Here is a 16,946-nt window from a genome sequence, read left to right on the forward strand (position 1 = left end):
GAATACATTTTGAAAGAGCCCTTCGTCTTGCCGGTGGACATTAGCAGGATGATGATGATGATGAAGAGGAGGAGGAGGAGGACGACGACGACGACGACAATGATGATAAGGATGTTGATGCGTTGTGTATAAACCATCCAATGTTAGCACATTCCCCTGTTAGCGTACCCTTTGTTTTCACGGATACCTTTCTGAATACTTTTCTAGCAGCGACAGGCTGTGTAGTTCATGCATCGGCTTGCATACCTTCACTTATTTAACCTCTTTGTGGCGTCTTGTTACTTCTATTTCAGCCTTTTTTTAGACAACTTGTCATGAATTCTTTTGATGCCCTGTGGAAGAAAGCTGCAATAGAATGTACATACCGTCGTACTCCCAGCGCTTATTGTTATGTAGCACACTGTTCCCAGCGTATCAGTTACGTCAGACCTCCATGAAGCCTCTGTTCCACTTCACCGGCAAGAATCTTGCGGTTTTGCATGGACTGAAATTTGCACTCTAGTTCTTGGGCTAAGTTTTCTCTGGTAGTTCGAGCGCGACGCCACCACACATGGAGACGTTATGAGCTTGTGCACATTTTGAACTTGGGCCCGAGAGACATAGAACTCCGCGAAGCCATGCAGCTCCCCGAACTCCATATTTAATAGAACTCCACACAGCCAAATTTACGTGGGGATCAGACTACTGATTCTACGCGTTTCAAAGGTTTGCCGCACCTGTAAGAGGCTGTTATGCTTAAGAGTTGTTCCTCTGCATCTCTACGGAGGGAATTCACTTCTCAAGACGCGGGTGTTCACACGTGTGTAGTACCACCCCAGCAAGTTTCTAGGAAGCTTTCGATCGCTCAGAACTTCGAGGAGCTTTGGAAAACAGGCAGCCGCCGTTGTCATGAAGCAGCTAGAAAGGGTAGAAGAATTGCCTAAACGTTATCAAGTGTTCACCGCACTCCACTCGGTGAGGCGTCTGTAAAGGTTGCTCAAGCCCCGGGCATTTTTCACGGCGATGTTTACAGGAAGGGCTTCAGAACGGTCATCTGTTGGGTATGTTTCAAACGCAGCCTTCAGGGATCGTCTGGTAGCTCCGACAGAAACATTCGAGATGTTCGCACCGCAAATATGTTCGCAGACGTCGATGTGCGCGCAAGCCAGAGCCCGCGCAAAAATAAAAGAGGGAAAAAAACTTAGAAAGTGGAGAGAAAAAAAAAGAGAAGAAAAAAAAACGTTGGCGAACTTAAAGGGGAAATTTCTTCGAGCTCCTAAGTCTGTCGACGTAGTTTGAAGGGAAAGCCCAGGGATTATCCAAGATATTTTTACAGCTACATCATGTTTGTGTGTCTTTTTTCGCTGTTGTTTCCTCACCTTTTCGTGCAATTTTTTTCGACGGGCAGACTGCATGGCGGCACTTCACCCCACAGCTTCTCCGGAATCATAATTCCCCGCGGCTGCAGGAAGTTACTGTTCCACTAACGGGATTTCAAGTTCACCTGTCACGCGATGTGACGACAGCGCTGCAAGCACTTGTTTGCTGGCATGCAGTGCGATGATCAAGAGTGGTACTAGCGCACTCAGTTCCTATTCGGGAGAACTGGGTTCGATCCCCATGTAAACTCCATGGCACCCAATTTTATTTTGAAACTAATGAATTTCCTTCGTTGAAACTAATCCGGACACGCACTTTGGCATGAATTCCGGTATTCTTAGTTTCAAGTGTTTACTTTACAGCATCGGAGTTGGCCAAAAAACATCGCGTTTTTGGCCAACTGCAAAATAAAGGTAATTTTAGACGGGTGCAGAGCTCAGAGACGACGTAAAAATGAGACTCAGAGAAACAAATACGGGCGCCGCGTGTTTCCCCCCTCCCCTTTGTTTTTTCTTGCTCTATGCTTCACATGTACTGCCAACTGTATCTGCGTTGTGTGCCCCTCCTTTTTTAATTGCCTAATACCGCTGTACGTTTTATTCAATTAGCCATGAACAAACTCACTCAGACAAAAATTTGTTGAACACCACGCGATAACCGCGTTTTTGTTTTTCTTACAAATTATTCACTGTTGTCAGACCTCGTTATTGGCTTAGGTGGCTAGGCTCTCGACCGCGCATATGATAAGATGTCATTTTTGTGACAGGAGAAAAAGAATGTTCTCTACCGCAAATATTAAGAGTGTTGGATTTCCGCATCTCCTATATGCAGCACGAAATAATACGCGGGTACGGCGAATTGCACCTAATACATCCGTGAAGTAATGCACAAAGAGTAAACGCAAAAACCCAATATTGAATATCAAGGCAGGGTAGTTTACGCAGACCAGGCTAGGTCGCCAGGTCGAGGAAACCAAGTCTCCTCCCATGTATTTTTTTCTGCGTCGCAATGAGTGTTTTTTTCCTTTTTTTTTTTTTGCTTCTGTCGCAAAAATCACAGCATGTCGCCAGAGTTAGCACATGCCTTTCTTTCTCGTGAGGGGCATCTCAGGTAGAGACTGTAACCAGGAACGGTTGTGTAAAGGAAACACTTTCCGCGTCGGGATTTCAGGCTTGTGCTAAGCTGTAAACAAAATCGTGGATCCGCAGAAAATTGTAGCAACAAATGTATCTTAGAGGAGGAATGCTTTGGAGTAAACTGTAAAAAAATACCACGAACTGTTGCAATCGTCCGTAAGTAACCAAGAGCTGGGATTTCAGAATTGAAGGTCCCAAGTACCGCCAGTGGCACTGCATGCATTGCAACATACAGATTTAGCTGGCACTTTGCTACAGCAGTATTCCTCAGAGCTTAAAGGAGCAACCGCGCCTTTGCCAGAAGCTTGTTTCCGTGACTCTAAACAGTACTGAGCCATTCTATGCACTTAACTTAATGTCTTTTTGGTGTTTCCGTCCTGGTTTTTTTATGTCTTTTTTGGCATAAGTATACATTGCATTCAACTAGCCGAACTATGCAAGCTGCAACTTGAGAATTCTCCGACGTACAGAGTGGAATTCCTTTTTATTTGAATTCAGTGGGAAGGGCCGCTGGGGTTGAGGTGAGGGAAATACAAGAAGCAATTTGAGTAGCAAAACTCACGTTTTCCTGCTGTTAATTTCGACCGGCTCAGTCCCATTCTACAGTTGTTTTACAGCACAGCTGCTGCAATAGATCCTGATACTGCTGCTAAATTCTTACACTTGCGAAGATTATCAGACTTGTAAAAAATTAATTATTTCAATTCCTGACGCTAAAGCTCAGGTGGTTCGAACCAATGCCAGCCACTATCGTGCTAGGCCACGCAGGCCGAACAGCAGTCCAGTTATAGTGGTTTCTGAATGCAATAGCGGGATTGTTGAAAATAAACCATAGTGCGGCGCTGTGCTGGTGCATATATCTTGAAACACCTTGAAGGTGATCTTCTCCAAGCGCACACAAAGAAAGGGTGCATCCCTGCGCTAAGAATAAACCAGATATAGGTAGAATGGCTGTTTTACTGGCTATTAACACCGAATTATTTGCTTGCTTTTTCAGGCGGAAGGTCGATTCTGAATTTCCTGCATTCGACAACTCTCTGAGGAAATTTATTCTGCATAATAATGATGCAGGACTAGATGTTGCCTGCGCTGGCCCTTAAATTATAAAAAGAGGAAGATACGCTCCTTTGATATCCCGCAATACTAACGAGAGAGAGAGAGATCCGCAGCCCCGGGAGGATGTTGAATTTCCCGCGCGAAAGCAGTGGCAGGAAGCGGCACGCGCCTCGCAGCTCAACCAGAGAAGAGTACGAAGAGGGCGGGCAGCGGGTGTATGCGCGTGAGCACGCAATAAAGAAAGAGGAGAACCAGGAGGTGTTCGATCAGGTAACGCGGGTGTTTGTCTCTTCGCGGTCTCTACATTTCTGGTGCCGTAAAACCCGGGAGAAGGCCGGCATCCCTCGCACCGATACGTTACCGAGGATGGAGAAGCTGCGCAGGCAGCGAGGCATCCTTCGTAGTTCTACCACCCGACTTCTGTCCGTGGCCAGCGACATCCCGCTGGAGGGTACTCGACCGTCATTGGGCGACCTCCAGGAAATTACGGACGGGCTGCGCTCTAAATAGTCCGCTCTCGCGGAGATGGACAGCCAGATCGCCGACTCCCTTGACGGTAAGGCGTTTGATGAAGAAGTCGCGGCTGCCATAGATTACCGTGAGAAGATCGGCAACGCGATGAGCAGGCTTCTGTTCGCCATGAACGCGCGCGCTACGGCTTGTGCTCCTGTCACTGAAGGCCAGCTACAGAGGCTAGCGGGGACTATCAACGAGTCCAGCAACGCCATCGGAGCTGCTTACACGGAGCTCATGAGCGAAAATGCAGCCGCTCACGGAAGGCCACGAGCACCGGGTCTACGCGAAAATTTGCCAAAGCTTCAAATACCCGTCTTTGCCCGTGAGAGCCGTGAATGGCAGAGCTGTCGGGAGCACTATGAGACCACCAAACACGCTCACCCCGATCTTTCCGACAATGAAAAGTTCCAGTATTTGAAGACTTACCTGGCCGGCGCTGCAAAGCGGGCAATCGAAGGTATACGCCTGACTGACGCAAATTATAAGATTGCCGTCAAGGTGCTCACTGAACGCTATGGCCGAAAAGATGTCCTAATCGATGACCACATAGACAGCCTGTTTTACATCGAACCAATCGAGTCATCGTCTCAAGTTTCACGTCTGCGAGACCTCTATGAGCAGATCCGATTCCGGACCGGCTGTTTGGATAGCCTTGGCATGCCGTCTGCAGAGTACGCGGTTGTTCTGCAGCAGGTGTTGATGCGCTCATTGCCAGGGGGTCTGGCAATCCTGTACCGCAAGCACACGAAGACCGACACGGCCGGAGCGGACTCTGCAGCGCAGTCATCAATCAGCGCAATCATCCTGTAGCGCAATCATCCTGCAGCGCAAGAACATCCTGAAGTTCCTGCGAGTGGAGGTTGAAAGCAGAGAGGAGAGAGTCGAGTGTCACGCGAGAAACCCACTTCAAGGAGGTTGCCAACTAACCGCAACGTGACACCGCCTCAAATATTATCCGCCCTAGCAATGGCAGCATGGTCTGCATCCCCAGGTGCCGAGCCGTCCATGGTTGCGCAGACTAAGTGCTCCCTCTGCGACATTCCAGGACACGCGACGCATAGGTACCAGGCCACACTATCAGCGTAGGAAAAGCGCCGGCGGCTGTCCAGGAAGCATTGCTGTTTCAAGTGCGGGAAGAAGGGCCACACTGCCCGTAGTTGTCGAGCCGCAGCATGGCTCAGGTGCGACCACTGCTCAGGGCGCCATATTTCTACACCGTGCGGTATTTGGGGACGAGCAGCAACGGGCACTCCACGACCACCTACTCTTATCGGAGCTGAAAACCGACAGGTGGAAACACAACGAGGAAGGCAGGTGACAACAGCTCCTGCAAGGAGCACGTCCTCGTCCCCTGTGTTGCTCCAAACCGCCATGGTGTGGGCGTCCAGAAACGGCCACCGCGTGCCGGTACGGATACTGTTTGATACCGGAAGCCAACGGTCCTTCGTCCGTCAAGACGTGTCGCAGCAACTGTCTCTGCCCACCACTGGAACTGAGGATTTAGCAGTGTTGACATTCGGCAAGTGCAACCGCCAACGCCAGTACAAATGCCGAAGGGTGAACATTACTCTCTGTGGCCGCTTTGAATGAAATTAGCTGACCCTCCAAGCTCTGGAAGTGCCAGAGGTCTATACAGTAAGGGGCCCGGCCATAGAGAGCACCGTTATTGCAATGCTGCGTGACCGGAATTTACTATTAGTTGAAGAGCCCAAAGACGATAAACCTCAGGACTCCGTGATAAGCGTGTTGATCGGCTCTGACAATTAATGGAGGATTGTAACCGGACGTGTCGAGCGCTTCACCGAAACCCTGTGCGCCGTGGAGACAGTATTCGGTTGGGTCGTTCAAGGAACCTACACTGACTTCTGCCATCGTCTGACACCACGTACCACCAGTGCAACTGCATTGTTCCTGGCTTGTACTGACGATTGGCGCATGGAGTTCCGACCGGGAGACCCGTCGGAGATGTGGCGGTTGGACGCCATCGGTATAAGCGACATTGACGAGGAGCACGACGTCAACAAATACCCGGCGCTCGTACAGTTTCGTGAGAGGTGCGTTAGTCGCCGGCGTGCCATAATGCTCATCTGCTGCTACTCTTCGAATGCTGGCTTGCTGAAATATTTGCGTCACAGTGAGGGCAAAAGTGAGGCAGCCTTTGAGAAATCGGTACTCGCTGGTTAGGCTTTCGGTGCTCCGGAGAGTGTGTAGCGGAAAAATCACCCTTTATTTAAGTTCGCACGCAATGCTAACATCTTTCGTCTCCCCCTTTCTAAAGTCAGTATGGGAAGCTTAACGTGTGTGCTCACTTGTGGGTTGAAGCTATAGCATGCGCGTGACCAGGTGGCTACTCATCATTAGTAAGCTATCTAGTGGAGACATGGTTGTTCGTCCATTATGCTTAAGTCACGCGCAAGTGATAATAAAATCTGTGAACGCTCAACAATGTCGCAATTTGGTCTGAACACAGGGTGGCCTCCTGGTTTTTCTGGAAGCTAGGTCCTCAAGAAAATTGGCCGCTCGCCTCCCTGCAAATGTTAGTCTTCTGCTGTCCCTGCCACGTAACTGGCTCTCCGCTCTTATCCGCCCACCTCTCACGCTGCTCCCCTCACACCTCGGTTCCCCTTTGGACGTTTGCGGAGTTGAATTTTGCAGCGTTCACACTACTGGCGCACCGTCCCTCAGGACTGGTGGGCTTAGCGCTTGAGCCACAAGCGTAAGGATTCGGAGCCAGCCTTGTTTGTGGTTAAAACATTATTTTCGACGCATTCTTTATTTGCTCTCGCAATAATCGAGTACGCATCTACTTTTAACTAAGACGACGCTGCAAACAACACTCATGAATTGACGTAATTTGCCAACTAAGCCTAATGTTATCTTTTTGGCTGAACAGTGTTGACAAATATGTACCATCTTTCGGCATTTAGATTGAAAATGTTTTGGCTATATAAACGGCTCGCTCGAAAATTCTTCCAACCTTGGCCAGGTAATTGAATCCCAGGGATGGATGTACGGGCGGACGGACGGAGGAACAGACAGACATACAGACAGACATGAGTAAATGGAGCTTTCAATAGCTCCTCGGTACCACACGAAGTACAACCGGTTATACCCAATTGCAACAGTACAAAAATAGGGCCAACCGGCAAAGAGAATTTTGTCCACCCGAAGGTGGAGAGAAATTAACGGGAAAAAGCTTTCTTGCGACCCACCGCCAGGGGGACGAGCCCGGGGGGACCCCTCTTGTCCCCCCTAGGAAAAAGCCGGATAGGGTGGGTTGCTGGTAACGGGAATTTGGACATCGGGATGGGTTATGGGAAAAAGGGTGGGAATGAGGGAAGCAATTTTGCTCCAATCCTTTTGTCTGACTCTCTTCCAAGACTGATTGCTCAGCGAGGGCATCAGACAGTGCCAATTGCCAAATATGCGGTCCCTGCCACGGGTTACCGCTCACCCATAGGGTCCGATAACTGGGCCCAAACTGTCGGAGACAGAAAGTACCCTATTTAGTGGCGACAGCCGGGTCCCCCCCCCCCCCGACCCTCAGCTCTGCGGCCGATGCGTACTAACGTCCTCGATCAACTGTCCCGCACAAGGTACTCATGAATCACCAGTGAAGCTTTCCACTATACACGGGTACTTGCAACACCTGCTTTTCACGGTCTCCAGACACCGGAAGTTTGTATGCGAACGTGACCTGAAATCCATGTTGGCAAGCCAACCACGTTCGCCAGGCTCCCACGGGAGCAGTTATGAGAGCCATGTACTTATGTCCTCCTCTGTGCCTACTGTTTCGCTCAATGGAACAAGAGTCTTTTGGCATTGCCGTGGCGTAGCGGCTCGGCAGAGGAGATCGGTCCGGGCCTACTAGCCGTTAGTAAGCCAGGAGAGTTTCCCCGGTCGGTGTACTAACCTCACCTTTCCTCGTTTTCCCCGTGCGGAACACCAAGTAGCTCGTGGTAGCACGTCCCGTGGCAGCCAGAGAAGATCAGTCTATAGGCCCCTCGCAGCAAGGTTACAGGGGGGCGCGACCCCCTTCTCCGGCCTCATACGGACTGTACAACATCTAGCCCCCATGACATTTGGTTACAGGGGTATGTCACTCCCCCCGACTTAAAGCGATCAGGTCGCTGGCCCCGCCAAAACTTGCGGTTACAAGGGTCGCCAGTCCCCCGGCCCGTAATGGTTTCCCGAATTTAATCGGTATTCCCAATACAACGACTGTACGCTTGCGGCACTTGCTACTTTCGCAACTTGGCTCGCCGGCCTCCTCCCACGCTGGATTACAGGGGTGCGTTACTTCCCCCAGCCAAAGAAAGTCATAGTTGATCGATCTCGACACGCTTTCCTGCTTCAATCGCATTGCCAAGTGCCGGATTGACACCCGACCGCCCGACCTCCGCGTAGGACCTGATTCCAGTTGTACCAGGAACCTCCGCAGTGGCGGCCGTTTTGCACGCTCCCTAGGCAGGGATTGTGCGGCCTCCCCGATTCCTCGAGGAGGTCTCGTGGAATTACCGTACTTCCACGCTCTGGCCCCTATGACATTAGGTTACAAGGGTTTGTCACAACCCCCGGCCTGCAGACCAGTTCGCAAGTTCAACAGAACGAGCCCCAAGCTATGGTTACAGGGGTGTGCACGCCCCCGGCTCGGTAGTGGTCTACCCATTGCTTCAGCAATGGTACGCCAACACTACGTGCGAACTGTACCGCTTGAGCGCAGTGATTACGTTGCAACATTGACCCGCTGGCTTCCTCTCACGCTGGATTACAGGGGCGCGTTACCACCCCCAGCCTTTGGCCTCCTCCCACACTGGATTACAGGGGCTCGCTACTTCCCCTAGCCAAGAGAGTCACAGTTGCTCCACAAATACCATCTTTCGGGATACAAGGGATCCTCTGAGGAACTCCCTGTGGCTCTGTACACTCGCCCCCAAGACTGAAGGTTACAAGGGCTCATCAAGTTCCCTCGGTCAGCAGACCAGTTCGCATTAAGGGCCCCTTCCATGCTCCGGTTACAGAGGTTCGCTACACCCCCGGCCTCATTGTGTGTACCCATGCTTCAGCATGGCACGATAAAACGAACTGTACCGCATGTACCCCTATGACTTGGGTTACAAGGGCTCGTCACCTCCCTCGGCGAGCAGATCGGTTCGTGTTTATAGGCCCCTTCCTAGCTGCGGTTACAGGGGCTCGCCACTCCCCCGGCCTCATAGTAGCGCTCACATTGCTTCAGCAACCGTGCGCCACTATAACACAAACTGTACCGCTTGGTGCAGTTGCACTTCGCAACATTAACCCCCCGCCCTCCACCACACTGGATTACAGGGGCGCGTTATCGCCCCCGGCCAAAGGGAATCATAGTTGATCCACAGAAATTTGCGACCGCAAATTTTGTTCGAATTACCATTCCAAGCACCAACCTCGGTAGCCACCCAGGCTGTCCGGGCCTGCGTCCGCATCACGCATCGGTGTTCTTGGAAGGCACTTGCCCTCAGAGTGCCTGGGAGTTCGTTAAGCTCCCATGGGCGTTGAATACCCAATACAGTGGGCCTGGCACACCACTGACTCCTGCCATTGCGACGGACCAAAGCAGGACAGCCGAAACCGACCGACACAGCCCAGTCCGCCGGCAGGGGGGGCCACGTGCAGGCCGGCAGTAAGATTTCCCCCCCAGACAGACAGACATGAGTAAATGGAGCTTTCAATAGCTCCCCGGTACCACACGATGTACAACCGGTTATACCCAATTGCAAAAGTACAAAAATAGGGCCAACCGGCAAAGAGAATTTTGTCCACACGAAGGTGGAGAGAAATTAACGGGAAAGACTTTCTTGCGACCCACCGCCAGGGGGACGAGCCCGGGGGGACCCCTCCTGTCCCCCCTAGGAAAAAGCCGGATAGGGTGGGTTGCTGGGAACGGGAACTTGGACATCGGGATGGGTTATGGGAAAAAGGGTGGGAATGAGGGAAGCAATTTTGCTCCAATCCTTTTGTCTGACTTTCTTCCAAGACTGATTGCTCAGCGAGGGCATCAGACAGTGCCAATTGCCAAATATGCGGTCCCTGCCCCGGGTTACCGCTCACCCATAGGGTCCGATAACTGGGCCCCAACTGTCGGAGACAGGAAGTACCCTATTTAGTGGCGACGGCCAGGTCCCCCCCCCCCCCCGACCCCCAGCTCTCCGGCCGATGCGTACTAACGTCCTCGATCAACTGTCCCGCACAAGGTACTCATGAATCACCAGTGAAGCTTTCCACTATACACGGGTACTTGCAACACCTGCTTTTCACGGTCTCCGGACACCGGAAGTTTGTATGCGAACGTGAACTGAAACCCATGTTGGCAAGCCAACACACGTTCGCAAGGGTCCCACTGGGTCTGCGAGCCCTTTTCTTATGTCCTCCTCTGTGCCTACTCTTTCGCTCAATGGAACAAGAGTCTTTTGGCATTGCCGTGGTGTAGCGGCTCTGCAGAGGAGATCGGTCCGGGCCTACTAGCCGTTACTAAGCCAGGAGAGTTTCCCCGGTCGGTGTAATAACCGCACCTTTCCTCGTTTTCCCCGTGCGGAACACCCAGTAGCTCGTGGTAGCACGTCCCGTGGCAGCCAGAGAAGATCAATCTATAGGCCCCTCACAGCAAGGTTACAGGGGGGCGCGACCCCCCCCCCGGCCTCATACGGACTGTACAACATCTGGCCCCATGACATTTGGTTACAGGGGTATGTCACTCCCCCCGACTTATAGCGATCAGGTCGCTGGCCCCGCCAAAGCTTGCGGTTACAAGGGTCGCCAGTCCCCCGGCCTGCAGCGGTTTCCCGAATTTACTCGGTATTCCCAATGCAACGACTGTACGCTTGCGGCACTTGCTTCTTTCGCAACTTGACTCGCCGGCCTCCTCCCACGCTGGATTACAGGGGTTCGCCATTTTCCCCCAGCCAAAGAAAGTCATAGTTGATCGATCTCGATCCGCTTTCCTGCTTCAATCGCATCACCAAGTGCCGGGTTGACACCCGACCGCCCGACCTCCGCTTAGGACCTGATTCCAGTTGTACCAGGAACCTCCGCAGTGGCGGCCGTTTTGCACGCTCCCAGGGCAGGGATTGTGCGGCCTCCCCGATTCCTCGAGGAGGTCTCGTGGAATTACCGTACTTCCACGCTCTGGCCCCTATGACATTAGGTTACAACGGTTTGTCACAACCCCCGGCCTGCAGACCAGTTCGCAAGTTCAACAGAACGAGCCCCAAGCTATGGTTACAGGGGTGTGCACGCCCCCGGCTCGGTAGTGGTCTACCCATTGCTTCAGCAATGGTACGCCAACACTACGTGCGAACTGTACCGCTTGAGCGCAGTGATTACGTTGCAACATTGACCCGCTGGCTTCCTCTCACGGTGGATTACAGGGGTGCGTTACCACCCCCAGCCTTTGGCCTCCTCCCACACTGGATTACAGGGGCTCGCTACTTCCCCTAGCCAAGAGAGTCATAGTTGCTCCACAGATACCATCTTTCGGGATACAAGGGATCCTCTGAGGAACTCCCTGTGGCTCTGCACACTCGCCCCCAAGACTGAAGGTTACAAGGGCTCATCAAGTTCCCTCGGTTAGCAGACCAGTTCGCATTAAAGGCCCCTTCCATGCTCCGGTTACACAGGTTCGCTACACCCCCGGCCTCATTGTGTGTACCCATGCTTCAGCATTGCACGATAAAACGAACTGTACCGCATGTACCCCTATGACTTGGGTTACAAGGGCTCGTCACCTCTCTCGGCGAGCAGATCGGTTCGTGTTTATAGGCCCCTTCCTAGCTGCGGTTACAGGGGCTCGCCACTCCCCCGGCCTCATAGCAGCGCTCACATTGCTTCAGCAACCGTGCGCCACTATAACACAAACTGTACCGCTTGGTGCAGTTGCACTTCGCAACATTGACCCCCCGGCCTCCACCACACTGGATTACAGGGGCGCGTTACCACCCCCGGCCAAAGAGAATCATAGTTGATCCACAGAAATTTGCGACCACAAATTTTGTTCGAATTACCATTCCAAGCACCAACCTCGGTAGCCACCCAGGCTGTCCGGGCCTGCGTCCGCATCACGCTTCGGTGTTCTTGGAAGGCACTTGCCCTCAGAGTGCCTGGGAGTTGCTTAAGCTCCCATGGGCGTTGAATACCCAGTACAGTGGGCCTGGCACACCACTGACTCCTGCCATTGCGACGGACCAAAGCAGGACAGCCGAAACCGACCGACACAGCCCAGTCCGCCGGCAGGGGGGGCCACGAGCAGGCCGGCAGTAAGATTTCCCCCCCAGACAGACAGACAGACAGACAGACGGACAGACGGACAGACAGACAAAAATTCTCGCGTTTGAGTAGCCGAAGGAAGGCTCATCTTTCACGGCCGTGTCCATACGCCGGGAGTCTGTAAGATGAGTTGCCACAGATGCTCTGCTGAAAACATGTGTGATAGGCACGAAACATTTGCACAGCGCGTTTAGCTGGGCTTTTTGAAGATGGGAAAACAGCTGTTTTGTAGCACATCGACGTATAAGGCAAGTTTAAAAGCAGAATGCGCCCGCGTAAGAATCAAGGTACAACATCTGCGGTAAAAACAAAACAGCAAAAGGGGCATGATAGAGTTCTAAAGTTCTTGGCAAGGCTTGCATAGCCCTCCTGACTATCATCTGACGCAATGAAAATGCATCTGTTCAAATACCGTTGCAAGCGAAGAAGTAAACAACATTGTGTTTAGGTTTTGGATGAAAAAAAAAAGAATAGAAATAAGCAATAACAAAAGTAATCTGTTCGCCTTGCAACGAGCAAGACGAAGGCGTCAGAATAAAGCCCCTACCAAGCGTAGTACGACTTCCTGAAATACACAAGCTTAAATGAACGACTACAGTGCTTACAAAGGGATCAAAGTGTGTACGCATCCCCGGTCCTACTCTTCCCTTTTCGCCTGCTCTCTCTTTCATGCCCTAAACAGCCCTCCCCCACTTCCGAGGAACAAACCAGGCTGTACGCCTGCATACACTCTCGGTCTTTCCTTTCGTTTTTCTCCTTCTCCTCCACCGAAAAACATAACAACCTAAATCTCCAACACTTTACCTTACAGATAAGCTTCAACTCATTCTTTCGACAACTCCTCATTTTCTGATTGTCTTTCCTAAAGGGTTTCTAAGGTTTTCGGAAAGGCTTTCCTAAATTGGGGCTACATAATATTGCCGGAAACCATGCATTGGGTTTGTTTGTTTTGTTTTTGTCGACCGGTGGCGTCGGGCTGTGTTATCTGTGTTATCCGTAGGCCAATTGAAGCGGGTGTTCTATTATTTATTTTTTATGCCGCACGTGTTATCTCCTTCGATATGGAGGGTGTTTCGAAATAACGTCACCAGCCTAGAATAGTCTTCTTTGATCTACAGTCTTCTGGATGTAATTCGACGGTTCGAGAAACATTCGCGCCGAGAGACAAATGCCAGCAGAGCAGACGCCGCGGTATTCCATTTCCCGACACTCGCCTGCGCACGTCACTTTGTTGACTGCTGTTTCGCCGCCTGCGTATTTTTTGAGTTGTTAAAAGGAGCACAAGTTCGCCCCAAATAAACTTCTTTTTCCTTCAAGCCGACAGTGTCATATTTGGCTTTGTGACAATATGCGGGGGCTTAACCTCAATCTCACCCTTTTATTCTGGCTAATCATTCTTCGTATTGACAGCTCCCAGTTTATTTCAGGAAACAACTGTGACTCTTAGGATAGCGGCGTTCTCTCGGGTGCTCTACAAAGCTTGGTGCTACATTGTTTCGTCCTTCTGATTTGGCTGTTAGACTTACCGTGTCGCGTGTATTTCTGCATTAATAGGTTCACCTATGGTCATAATTTACGACAATTATATCTGGCAACTACATCGCATCGTTAAAGGCAGTTCCAGCCGCATATTATAAATGCTTAACTTAACGTGGCGGGGGCTAAAATTAACAAGATAAATACATAGGTGGGCCCGTCGGAAACAGCTTGACAGCTACCTTCTTACTTCAATAATGACTTTCGTTTAGACAGGCGTAGTGCTACAAATATACTGACCTTTATCTCACAGCCGGTTTCAAGTAGAGAATTAACCTATAATATGCCATTTTAAGGTTTTTAGCAGACTGGGCAACCTTCGGCGTAATTTTCAACAGGCACATTCTTCACTAAACAGCTGGTGTATAAGCTGCCGATAGAAAAAGCTTCAAAATGGTGCAGCAATATAGAATTCAATTCAGAACAACTTCGTCTACCGGCTCTGAAAAGTGTTGAATAGCTCTCCTGGCTACATACTGGTCAACTATCTTAACAGCGCCATTTGCCCCAATCAGGAGTTCAATAGTCATAACCTATAATATCTGGCGTTTCGTCGCAAAGTGCTTCGCGTCTTCCTCCAGCGTAAACTCTTTCAACACTGATAATTATACAGCGAATTCATTCTGTGGTCTTAGTGCGTTTGCGGTCGAGACCACACGAATAAAGTTGGTACCTCAAGCAAGAACATATAAGGATAATGTGCCCGAGTGTTCGTGACGTGATACAGAAATGGCATTGGGCTATGTGTTGATTTGGTAAAATCATGTGCACCGGTGCTTAGTGGGGATACGTGCTTGTTTGCGCAAGTGTGAGTGTACTTTTTGGGTCTTTTTTTTACTCAGTCTGCAGTGCTCTGTAATTTTATGCACGTTGTGAGGGGTGTAGCTTCAGGTGAGTCCTCCGTGGCCTGGTTGGCGAAACCTCGGGGCTTGAGGTGGGATTGATTATTTCCCTCCAGGAAGGAGCCGGCCGGCGCCCAAACCCCATCGAATACCTTGTCTGGTGGCTTAAGCTTGCGTGCGGTGGGTCATCAGAGCCACCGAGCCCGACGTGAGACTCCTGACTACTTCGAATGAGTCTGTAATTATGACATTTCCATACATTGATGTGATTGCTAAGGCTACTGTTAGTTCTGCTTCTTGCGTCGACACTCGTGACAGGGTTTCCCGGACCATGGGGTAAGTCTGTTGTCACCACCGCTACTTTGGCTTCACTTTTGGAGTATGTGGCTGCATCGGTGTATACCACTGTGGGAAGAGACCCGCACTTTTTGTCCGTAGCTTTGACTCTTGCTTCTCGCCTACCCTGATAGTGAGCGGGATGCACATTCTTAGACAGTGCACGGATTATGATGTGCTTCCGCTACTTCCTTGTGCACGGATTTTGATGTGCCTCAGCCATTTCTCCGGCATTTCGTTTGTTGGGACGGCGTCGCCCAATGACGTCAATTTTAGCTGTGTTAGAACCTTTCGACCCGTTTTAGTTTGCCCGAGGCGAGCTTTTTGATTGGGCAGGTGACCTTCGATTGTCTCGTCCACTGTATAGTGTAGCCCAACACTTAATAAGCCTGCATGTGGACACGCTCATTGGAAGGCCCTGCGCTTGTTTCGTTGCTTCCCTGATGACGGTGTTAGATTTTCGGTTTGTCTCTTGTTTAGTACTGCGTATGGCACTGAGTGAATTATTCTTTCGAGGACGAAAGCCCGGGACAGACGACGGACGCCCTCGAACAGGGACCACCCTCTTTACCGGTCTACATGTAAACGAAACCTCGTATTGTTTTGAAATACTATAGCTGACGTTGCACATTAGAAATGTTTCGCAATTTCAATATCTCCAATTGCTCTCTACCCTCGATTGATGTATCTTTACCCTACAACCCAGAGCTTTAGAAAGGTATAATGAGGAAAATGTTGTCGCTCATATGCCATTAATTACTACTATCTCTTGTTATTTCCATTTCACCTGTGTACCTACTCCCCTGCGTCAATTCTTTGGTATGGAGGACGTAGTAAATTAATAAATGCATTAATAAACGTAATTAAGTAAGTGTTCTATTAAATAAAGTACCACTTGCGTACATACAAATAAACACACACGATGGTCGGTACTTCCGTGCAGGGGGCATGAACCAATAGCTCTGGGGGGATCGTGCACCGTGCAAGGTTAGCAACCATAGAAAACCGCCTTGATTCCTCTTTGGGGGTGGCAGCGCCCAAGAAACCACAAGCTTAAAAGGTCCGTAATCTTCCCGAAAATATCCTATTAGAACGTATAAAATTAAAGAAAGTGAATTGTAACACGGAGTGCAGTTTCCTTCTCCCCCATGGGGAATAACTTGTGCAAAGCCTTATCTTTCTTTGTACATCCTCGTTAAATTAACGCTGACGATGTGCAACGCGGGGGAAAATAGCTCTTTAGGTCGTTTGCTCGACAAGGCCCGCCCTTAACGAGAATTGGCCGCTCAAGGGTTCTCTCTACCACTATATTTTCTGCAGAAGCCATAGAAAAAGCAAAGGAAAGAATCCTCGAACACAGGGCTTTGGAGAGTCGGGAGATAAGGAAGTGCGTGAGATGAACCCAGTCAGAACCGCGAGGTTGGTGGAGTTAAAAAGGCAGCGTAGTTGAATCCGGCACGACCACCGCGGCAAATTTTCCATTATTTGGAAAACTCGATGGAGTGAGTAAAACAGCGGGAAAGTTCTCTCTGCGATTCCTCCGTGATCCCCTTTTCCCAGTATGCCTTTCTTGTATTTCTGTCTCTTATTCCTTCCCAACATTTCCCTGCCATTGCTGACATCAATTGGCCTCAGGCGCTCCATAACGTTGCCCTCATCCCTCACAATGGATTTTTTATCTTTTTTTTTTTTTCTCTGCGCGCGGAACATTGGCGCGCCGACGGCTACGTGTCCAAATGCATTTGCGCTGCAAAACGGTTACCAAAGCACCAAAGCAGCCGGGTACTTCTGTAGGAACTATTTCAACATACGTGGCCGGAAACACAGATAATTTTTTATTCGTATTTTGAAGGATTTTTCTTATTCG

The sequence above is a fragment of the Haemaphysalis longicornis genome, unplaced genomic scaffold (assembly GCF_048455015.1).
Source record: "Haemaphysalis longicornis isolate Haplotype H1 unplaced genomic scaffold, Haemaphysalis longicornis Haplotype H1 scaffold_2, whole genome shotgun sequence".
NCBI classification, from domain to species: domain Eukaryota; kingdom Metazoa; phylum Arthropoda; class Arachnida; order Ixodida; family Ixodidae; genus Haemaphysalis; species Haemaphysalis longicornis.